At 40.4% G+C, this 10,000-nt stretch overlaps 1 pseudogene; it reads left to right on the forward strand.

The window, feature by feature from the left end:
* Positions 1-8,284: 8,284 nt before the first annotated feature.
* LOC107675716 (trichohyalin-like) overlaps positions 8,285-10,000 on the forward strand; it is a 2,499-nt pseudogene continuing 783 nt past the window's right edge.

The following is a 10,000-nucleotide window of genomic DNA, read 5'->3' on the forward strand; positions in this document are numbered from 1 at the left end:
TGTGTGTGTGTGTATTTGTGGGTATGTGTGTGTGTGTGGGACAGACGTCCCAACAACTTCCAGTAAGGTAAAGCGCCGGTGGGGTTGTGGCTGAGATCGATACTGTGGCTTCCAGCATCAGAGAGTCAGACAAGACTCTGTGCATATATGAAGACTACATAAACTGAGGATATGCTCAATATCACAGAGACTACCGGGCTGGTCTGGTGTAGTCTGGTGTAGTCTGGTCTAACGGCTCACACAGACTGAAAACAGACTATCACACTCCAAAGAATCACATTCAGACCTTTGGTGACAGTATGATTTTCTAAATGTTTTTGAAAGTCCCTTCTGCTCACCAAGGCTGCATTTACTTGATCAAAAATAATGTAAAAATTGTGAAATATTATTAGAATTTAAAAGAACTGTTTATTGTAGTATATTGTACAATGTAATTTACTCCTGTGATGCGCAGCTGTATTTTCAGCATCATTACTCCAGTCTTCAGTGTCACATGATCTTCAGAAATCATTCTAATATGCTGATTTGCTGCTCAAGAAACATTTCTGATTATTATCAATGTTGAAAACAGTTGTGCTGCACAATATTTTTGTGGAAACTGTGATACATTTTATTTTTCAGGATTCACAGATGAATAGAAAGTTCAAAAGAACAGCTTTTGTCACATTATAAATGTCTTTACTGTCACTTTTCATTAATTTAATACATCCTTGGTGAATAAAAGTATTAATTTATTGTGTCCTTGCTGAATATAAATATTTAGAGTATTAACTATTATTTAATTTAAAATTTTAATTTAAATTTTTAATTACAAAATGCCAAATCATGCTGATTAATTACAATACATGAACATAAAAAAACACATGAAAATAACACACATCACTATGATTATCAACCAATTATTTTACATTTTAAAAAATGATGCTGTGATTACTGTATTGTTAAAAAAATATTTTTCAAAGTTTGAATAAAACAAGAAAAAATGTTTACAAGAAAATCTTGTTTTTTTAATTCAATGTGTTACTTGCCGTTTCTTTGTAATTGTTTGTGAAATTGACTAGCAAGTTTTATTAAAAAAATTTTTAAAAAAAGGACAAAATTCATCATATCCTGTTTAAAACACTTGCTAGTTTGATCACTGTTAGCGCCCCCTGCTGGTTAAACACATGCACGTTCATCAGATCTCCATTGGTTCAGCAGTGATCTGCTTTAGTCTCTCAGGTTGTTAGGGTGGGAAACGCTGTCCTTAGTCTGGCATATGAAGTGTCTATTTTCCTCGTTTTAACTCCATGCAATAGAAACAGACCTTCACACACACACACACACACACACACACACACACACAAACACACAGACAAGCAGATTCCATTAAAACTGGAACATAAGTGGCCGTTTAAGGGAGTGAAGCTCATCCAATTTAACATTCACAAAAGACGATCGAGCAGCTCAAAGGAAACAGCCTTGAAGACAGAAAAGCAAGACGATCACCTCTAAAGCCATGGTGGCTCTCTGAGGATGTTACTGCTATTAAGTGATTTGAGAGAGAGAGAGAGAAAGACGCTTTTGTGAGATCAGGTGTTTTCTTGCTCGCTTTGAAGGGCAGTCCACCCAAAAATGAAAAAATAAAAAAATAAATAAATCTACATCATGTACTCATGCGCTCGTTCCAAACATGCATGACTTACTTTCTTCCTCAGAAAAAGTAGAAATTCAGCAGAACGTTTGTGCTGCTAATGTATGAGTTCAGAAGATCTGGAATAAAGTCATATGAAGTAGTTTTATGGTGCTTTCTGGAGTTCAGAACAGCTCCGGTCCCCATTCACCTCACACTTAAGTTGTTGCAAACCTCTGTTAGTTTCCGCCAAACAGTTGACGGCAGCCATTGACTTCCGTCAACTGTTTGGTTCCAAACATTCTTCAAAATATCTAATTTTATGTTCAACAGAAGACAGAAACTCATATAGGTTTGGAACGAAATGAGCGTAAATACTGACAATTTTCATTTTCAGGGTAAAATATGAACAAAAAAAAAAATCTCGAAATTACAGAGTTTTTGGTGAACTATCCCTTTAAGAATCCGAGAGAAGTGCCAGAGTTCAATCAGGCCACTTTAAAACAGGGAAGTTTCAGAGCTAGTGCTGATGTCATCAGTAAACTAGAGTGCAAACGCAACAGAAGCACTGAACGAAACCGACCTGAACTCGCACACACATTCTCTCTGTGTGTAGTCAACACTAGCTGGTGTTTAACTCTGTCAACCCAGTCAAAAAAGCATCTATTAACCTGTGTTTGTGTGTGTTTGTGTGAGAGTGTGTGTGTGTGTGTGTGTGTGTGTGTGTGTGTGTGTGTTTGTTGTACGCGAGTGATTTCCACCCATTTCAAATGTAACTAAAACGAAATAGTTACTCATATTTTATATTTTAAATACGTAATTAAGTTACATGTGTGTGTGTGTGTGTGTGTGTGTGTGTGTGTGTGTTTGTTGTACCCGAGCAGGACCATCTGTCATCCCCTCCCATCCCCTACGTTCCCTATCAATACTTCACTCATACTGCGTCGCTAAGACCCTATGGGGAACCAGTAAAATCCCGCTCACAGTGCTACTGATTAAACCTTCATCACCAAGTCTTAAAGTTGAGAGTGTGTGTGTGTGTGTGTGTGTGTGTGTGTGTGTGTGTGTGTGTGAACAGCCTAAACACTCAGAATACCCTAGCAACTGCATAGTAACAGCCTAAACACTCAGAACACCCTAGGAACTGCATTGTAAGAGCCTACAAACCCTCAGAACATCCTAACAACTGCATAGTAACAGCCTAAAAACTCAGAATACCCTAGCAACTGCATAGCAACAGCCTTAACACTCAGAACACTCTAGCAACTGCATAGTAACAGCCTACAAACACTCAGAACATCCTAACAACTGCACAGGAACAGCCTAAACACTCAGAACACCCTAGCAACTGCATAGTAACAGCCTACAAACACTCAGAACATCCTAACAACTGCACAGGAACAGCCTAAACACTCAGAACACCCTAGCAACTGCATAGTAACAGCCTACAAACACTCAGAACATCCTAACAACTGCACAGGAACAGCCTAAACACTCAGAACACCCTAGCAACTGCATAGTAACAGCCTACAAACACTCAGAACATCCTAACAACTGCACAGGAACAGCCTAAACACTCAGAACACCCTATCAACTGCATAGTAACAGCCTACAAACCCTCGGAACATCCTAACAACTGCACAGGAACATCCTAAAAACTCAGAATACCCTAGCAACTGCATAGCAACAGCCTTAACACTCAGAACACTCTAGCAACTGCATGAACAGCTTTAACACTCAGATCACCCTAGTAACTGCATAGTAACAGCCTACAAACTCTCAGAACATCCTAACAACTGCACAGGAACAGCCTAAACACTCACAATACCCTAGCAACTGCATAGTAACAGTCTAAACACTCAGAATACCCTAGCAACTGCATAGCAACAGCCTTAACACTCAGAACACCCTAGCAACTGCATAGTAACAGCCTACAAACTCTCAGAACATCCTAACAACTGCACAGGAACAGCCTAAACACTCAGAACACCCTATCAACTGCATAGTAACAGCCTACAAACCCTCAGAACATCCTAACAACTGCACAGGAACAGCCTAAACACCCAGAACACCCTAGCAACTGCATTGTAACAGCCTACACACTCAGAACACCATAGAAACTGCATAGTAACAGCCTACAAACTCTCAGAACATCCTAACAACTGCACAGGAACATACTAAACACTCAGAATACCCTAGCAACTGCATAGCAACAGCCTTAACACTCAGAACACTCTAGCAACTGCATAGTAACAGCCTAAACACTCAGAACACCCTAGCAACTGCACATGAACAGCCTACAAACACTCAGAATACACTAGCAACTGCATAGCAACAGCCTTAACACTCAGAACACCATAGCAACTGCATAGTAACAGCCTACAAACCCTCAGAACATCCTAAAAAAAAACCTGCACAAGAACAGCGCAACTGCACAGTAACAGCTTACAAACTCTCAGAACACCCTAACAACTGCACAGGAACAGCCTAAACACTCAGAACACCCTAGCAACTGCATAGTAACAGCCTACAAACCCTCAGAACATCCTAACAACTGCACAGGAACAGCCTAAACACTCAGAACATCCTAGCAACTGCACAGTAACAGCTTACAAACTCTCAGAACACCCTAACAACTGCACAGGAACAGCCTAAACACTCAGAACACCCTAGCAACTGCATAGTAACAGCCTACAAACTCTCAGAACATCCTAACAACTGCACAGGAACAGCCTAAGCACTCAGAACATCCTAGCAACTGCACAGTAACAGCCTACAAACCCTCAGAACATCCTAACAACTGCACAGGAACAGCCTAAACACTCAGAATACCCTAGCAACTGCATAGCAACAGCCTTAACACTCAGAACACCCTATCAACTGCATAGTAACAGCCGACAAACCCTCAGAACATCCTAAAAAAAATAAAAATAAAAAAACCTGCACAGGAACAGCCTTAACACTCAAAACACCCTAGTAACTGTACAGTAACAGCCTACAAACTCTCAGAACATCCTAGCAACTGCATAGTAACAGCCTACAAACTCTCAGAACATCCTAACAACTGCACAGGAACAGCCTAAACACTTAGAACATCCTAGCAACTGCTCAGTAACAGCCTACAAACTCTCAGAACATCCTAACAACTGCACAGGAACAGCCTAAACACTTAGAACATCCTAGCAACTGCTCAGTAACAGCCTACAAACTCTCAGAACATCCTAACAACTGCATAGTAACAGCCTTAACACTCAGAACACCCTAGCAACTGCACAGGAACAGCCTAAACACTCAGAATACCATAGCAACACTCTAGCAACTGCATAGTAACAGCCTACAAACACTCAGAACATCCTAACAACTACACAGGAACAGCCTAAACACTCAGAACATCCTAGCAACTGCACAGTAACAGCCTACAAACTCTCAGAACATCCTAACAACTGCATAGTAACAGCCTTAACACTCAGAACACCCTAGCAACTGCACAGGAACAGCCTAAACACTCAGAACATCCTAGCAACCCAGCAACTGACAGCCTAAACACTCAGAACACACACTCAATATACCACAGCAACCACATAGCAACACACAACACACATAAACAGTACACCTTTGCAACAGTAGAGCAACAATTACTCAAAACACCTTAAGAACACCGTAGCAACCACCTGGAAAATCCTAGCAAATGCTCAGAAGACCCTAGAAACCACATAGGAACAAATGTCAACTAGATTCAAATACTTTTACTTTGTCAAACACCACAAAAAATTCTACTAAAACCCATTCTTCTCTCAGTTTCCTGTAAGCTCTCATTCTCCTCACTGTGTTCACTGTGTTCAGTTTGCTCTGAAAATCAAAGCTGAAGTTTTGACATCTGTCTGTCCCTGGCTGAATTTCTCCAGTGTGGCTCCACTGTGCTGAATTATTAATTTTCATGTGTTTAATGATCTTGGAGTCTGTTCTCTGTCTTATGAACTTTACAGGAACAGCCTGTAAACAGCCTTATGAACTGCACCGTTATGACATCATCATCAGGTCTGAATCTAGATCAACCGCTGAACACACGGCTGTCCTCATGCATGAGGTCATTCTTAAAGAAACAGTGCACTCAATCAGCCCATTCATGCTTCTGCATAGTCAGTTTCCGAATATTGATGCATCAACATGATTCCTCGAAGAACATCAAACCAAACGGCAAAGCTCAAGGGTCTAACTTACTGGAGATCACCAAACTGCAAAATCACTTATTAAAAAAACCTTGAAGTCCTGGTTTCCATGGTATGACTCCATTTAAGGGCAGGAAGAAAAGAACGTTGGTATAAAAGAACAGAAACATGGTTTTATAGATGTTAAGATCCTTAAGTCTGGAGAAACTGCTGTGTGCAAACAGACAAACAGAAGGTGTTTCGGTTTGATGCTCTTGAAGGAATCACGTGTGATGATGCAGCTGCTGGAATCACTGCTTATTTTTTCATTTATTTGGGCTCTTATTGAGTCAATGTTCATTTTACGAGGATCCAGAACAGCCTGAGGGCAAACACTCCCTCACACACTCATAAAGTCAATGGAAAACCTCCTGATGAACACACTGAACACAAATACACGGGCTAAATCTGTCATGAGGTGGTTTTAGCTGTAGTTGATCTACGGGCTGCTAAAAGAAAACAATCTAGGGCGTTTGTGGTGGTCAAAGGACATAACACCACATGAGCATAAACTTGAAAGAAATCTGACAGATAAAAACTAAAATCCTGCATTCAGAAGATGAGATTTAAAAAAAAAAAATCTCCTTAACACTCAGAACACCCTAGCAACTGCATAGTAACAGCCTACAAACTCTCAGAACATCCTAACAACTGCACAGGAACAGCCTAAACACTCAGAATACCCTAGCAACTGCATAGTAACAGCATAAACCCTCAGAATACCCCAGCAACTGCATAGTAACAGCATAAACCCTCAGAATACCCCAGCAACTGCATAGTAACAGCATAAACCCTCAGAATACCCCAGCAACTGCATAGTAACAGCATAAACCCTCAGAATACCCCAGCAACTGTACAGTAACAGCCTAAACACTCAGAACACACACTCAATATACCACAGCAACCACATAGCAACACACATTAAAAAAAAACAGTACACCTTTGCAACAGTAGAGCAACAATTACTCAAAACACCTTAAGAACACCGTAGCAACCACCTGGAAAATCCTAGCAAATGCTCAGAAGACCCTAGAAACCACATAGGAACAAATGTCAACTAGATTCAAATACTTTTACTTTGTCAAACACCACAAAAAATTCTACTAAAACCCATTCTTCTCTCAGTTTCCTGTAAGCTCTCATTCTCCTCACTGTGTTCAGGACACAGGTTTTGCTCTGAAAATCAAAGCTGAAGTTTTGACATCTGTCTGTCCCTGGCTGAATTTCTCCAGTGTGGCTCCACTGTGCTGAATTATTAATTTTCATGTGTTTAATGATCTTGGAGTCTGTTCTCTGTCTTATGAACTTTACAGGAACAGCCTGTAAACAGCCTTATGAACTGCACTGTTATGACATCATCATCAGGTCTGAATCTAGATCAACCGCTGAACACACGGCTGTCCTCATGCATGAGGTCATTCTTAAAGAAACAGTGCACTCAATCAGCCCATTCATGCTTCTGCATAGTCAGTTTCCGAATATTGATGCATCAACATGATTCCTCGAAGAACATCAAACCAAACGGCAAAGCTCAAGGGTCTAACTTACTGGAGATCACCAAACTGCAAAATCACTTATTAAAAAAACCTTGAAGTCCTGGTTTCCATGGTATGACTCCATTTAAGGGCAGGAAGAAAAGAACGTTGGTATAAAAGAACAGAAACATGGTTTTATAGATGTTAAGATCCTTAAGTCTGGAGAAACTGCTGTGTGCAAACAGACAAACAGAAGGTGTTTCGGTTTGATGCTCTTGAAGGAATCACGTGTGATGATGCAGCTGCTGGAATCACTGCTTATTTTTTCATTTATTTGGGCTCTTATTGAGTCAATGTTCATTTTACGAGGATCCAGAACAGCCTGAGGGCAAACACTCCCTCACACACTCATAAAGTCAATGGAAAACCTCCTGATGAACACACTGAACACAAATACACGGGCTAAATCTGTCATGAGGTGGTTTTAGCTGTAGTTGATCTACGGGCTGCTAAAAGAAAACAATCTAGGGCGTTTGTGGTGGTCAAAGGACATAACACCACATGAGCATAAACTTGAAAGAAATCTGACAGATAAAAACTAAAATCCTGCATTCAGAAGATGAGATTTAAAAAAAAAAAATCTAATAAAAATAACAAAAAGCACATAAAATTATTAAAAAGTGAAATTGCAATTAAATCTGATCATTTAAAATTAATGTTAATTTCAAATATTACGAAAACACTACGATAGTATACTAGTAATAGTATAATAGTTATTTAATATAAATAATACTGAAGTAACACCGCACAAGATGAGAGTCAAGGCGAGAAAAGATGAGACGAGATGACTAATGAACAGATGAGAAGAGAGATGAGATATGTCAAGACAAGAGGAGAACTGAAGAGATGAGGTGAGATTATAGGTGAGATGATGAAATGATGAGACATAAAGAGATAAGAAAAGAAATGTAGTGAAGAAACAAATCAAAATGGAAGAGAAGGGAAGTGAAGCTAGGAAACTAGAAGATACGAGAAAAGACAAGACACGAAGAGATGAGAGGAGAAGAGACGAGATGTGACACGAAGGGAAGAGAAGACAAGAGAAGAGACGAGACATGAGAAGAGAAGAGAAAAGAAGAGATGAGACATGAGGAGAGAAGAGACGAGAAAAGACGAGACGAGATGAGACAGAAGAGAAGAGAGGAGAAGAGATGAAAAAAGACAAGACGAGATGAGAGAGAAGAGAAGAGAGGAGAAGAGATGAGATGAAACAGAGAAGAGAAGAGAAGAGAAGAGACAAGACAGAGAAGAAAGGAGAAGAGACAAGATGAGAGAGAAGAGACGAGACAGAAGAGAAGAGAGGAGAAGAGATGAGATGAGACATAGAAGAGAAGAGAGGAGAAGAGAAGAGACGAGATGAGAAAGAGAAGAGACGAGATGAGACAGAGAAGAGAAGAGGGAGAAGAGACGAGACGAGACAGAATAGAAGAAAGGAGAAGAGACGAGATGAGACAAGACAGAGAAGAGAAAAGACGAGACAAGACAGAGAAGAGAGAAGAATAGATGAAAAAAGACAAGACGAGATGAGACAGAGAAGAGAAGAGAGGAGAAGAGACGAGATGAGACAGAGAAGAGAAGAGATGTGACAGAGAAGAGAAGAGACGAGAAGAGAAGAGAAGAGAAGAGAAGAGAAGAGAAGAGAAGAGAAGAGAAGAGAAGAGAAGAGAAGAGAAGAGAAGAGAAGAGAAGAGAAGAGAAGAGAAGAGAAGAGAAGAGAAGAGAAGAGAAGAGAAGAGAAGAGAAGAGAAGAGAAGAGAAGAGAAGAGAAGAGAAGAGAAGAGAAGAGAAGAGAAGAGAAGAGAAGAGAAGAGAAGAGAAGAGAAGAGAAGAGAAGAGAAGAGAAGAGAAGAGAAGAGAAGAGAAGAGAAGAGAAGAGAAGAGAAGAGAAGAGAAGAGAAGAGAAGAGAAGAGAAGAGAAGAGAAGAGAAGAGAAGAGACAGAGAAGAAAGGAGAAGAGACAAGATGAGAGAGAAGAGACGAGACAGAAGAGAAGAGAGGAGAAGAGATGAGATGAGACATAGAAGAGAAGAGAGGAGAAGAGAAGAGACGAGATGAGAAAGAGAAGAGACGAGACAGAAGAGAAGAGAGGAGAAGAGAAGAGACGAGATGAGACAGAGAAGAGAAGAGGGAGAAGAGACGAGACGAGACAGAAGAGAAGAAAGGAGAAGAGACGAGATGAGACAAGACAGAGAAGAGAAAAGACGAGACAAGACAGAGAAGAGAGAAGAATAGATGAAAAAAGACAAGACGAGATGAGACAGAGAAGAGAAGAGAGGAGAAGAGACGAGATGAGACAGAGAAGAGAAGAGATGTGACAGAGAAGAGAAGAGACGAGAAGAGAAGAGAAGAGAAGAGAAGAGAAGAGAAGAGAAGAGAAGAGAAGAGAAGAGAAGAGAAGAGAAGAGAAGAGACTAGGTGAGATGAGAAAGAGACAAGATGAGAGAGAAGAGACGAGACAGAAGAGAAGAGAGGAGAAGAGATGAGATGAGACATAGAAGAGAAGAGAGGAGAAGAGAAGAGACGAGATGAGAAAGAGAAGAGACGAGACAGAAGAGAAGAGAGGAGAAGAGAAGAGACGAGATGAGACAGAGAAGAGAAGAGGGAGAAGAGACGAGACGAGACAGAAGAGAAGAAAGGAGAAGAGA

Source organism: Sinocyclocheilus anshuiensis, unplaced genomic scaffold (assembly GCF_001515605.1).
Source record: "Sinocyclocheilus anshuiensis isolate Anshui unplaced genomic scaffold, SAMN03320099.WGS_v1.1 scaffold708, whole genome shotgun sequence".
Classification (NCBI taxonomy): Eukaryota; Metazoa; Chordata; class Actinopteri; order Cypriniformes; family Cyprinidae; genus Sinocyclocheilus; species Sinocyclocheilus anshuiensis.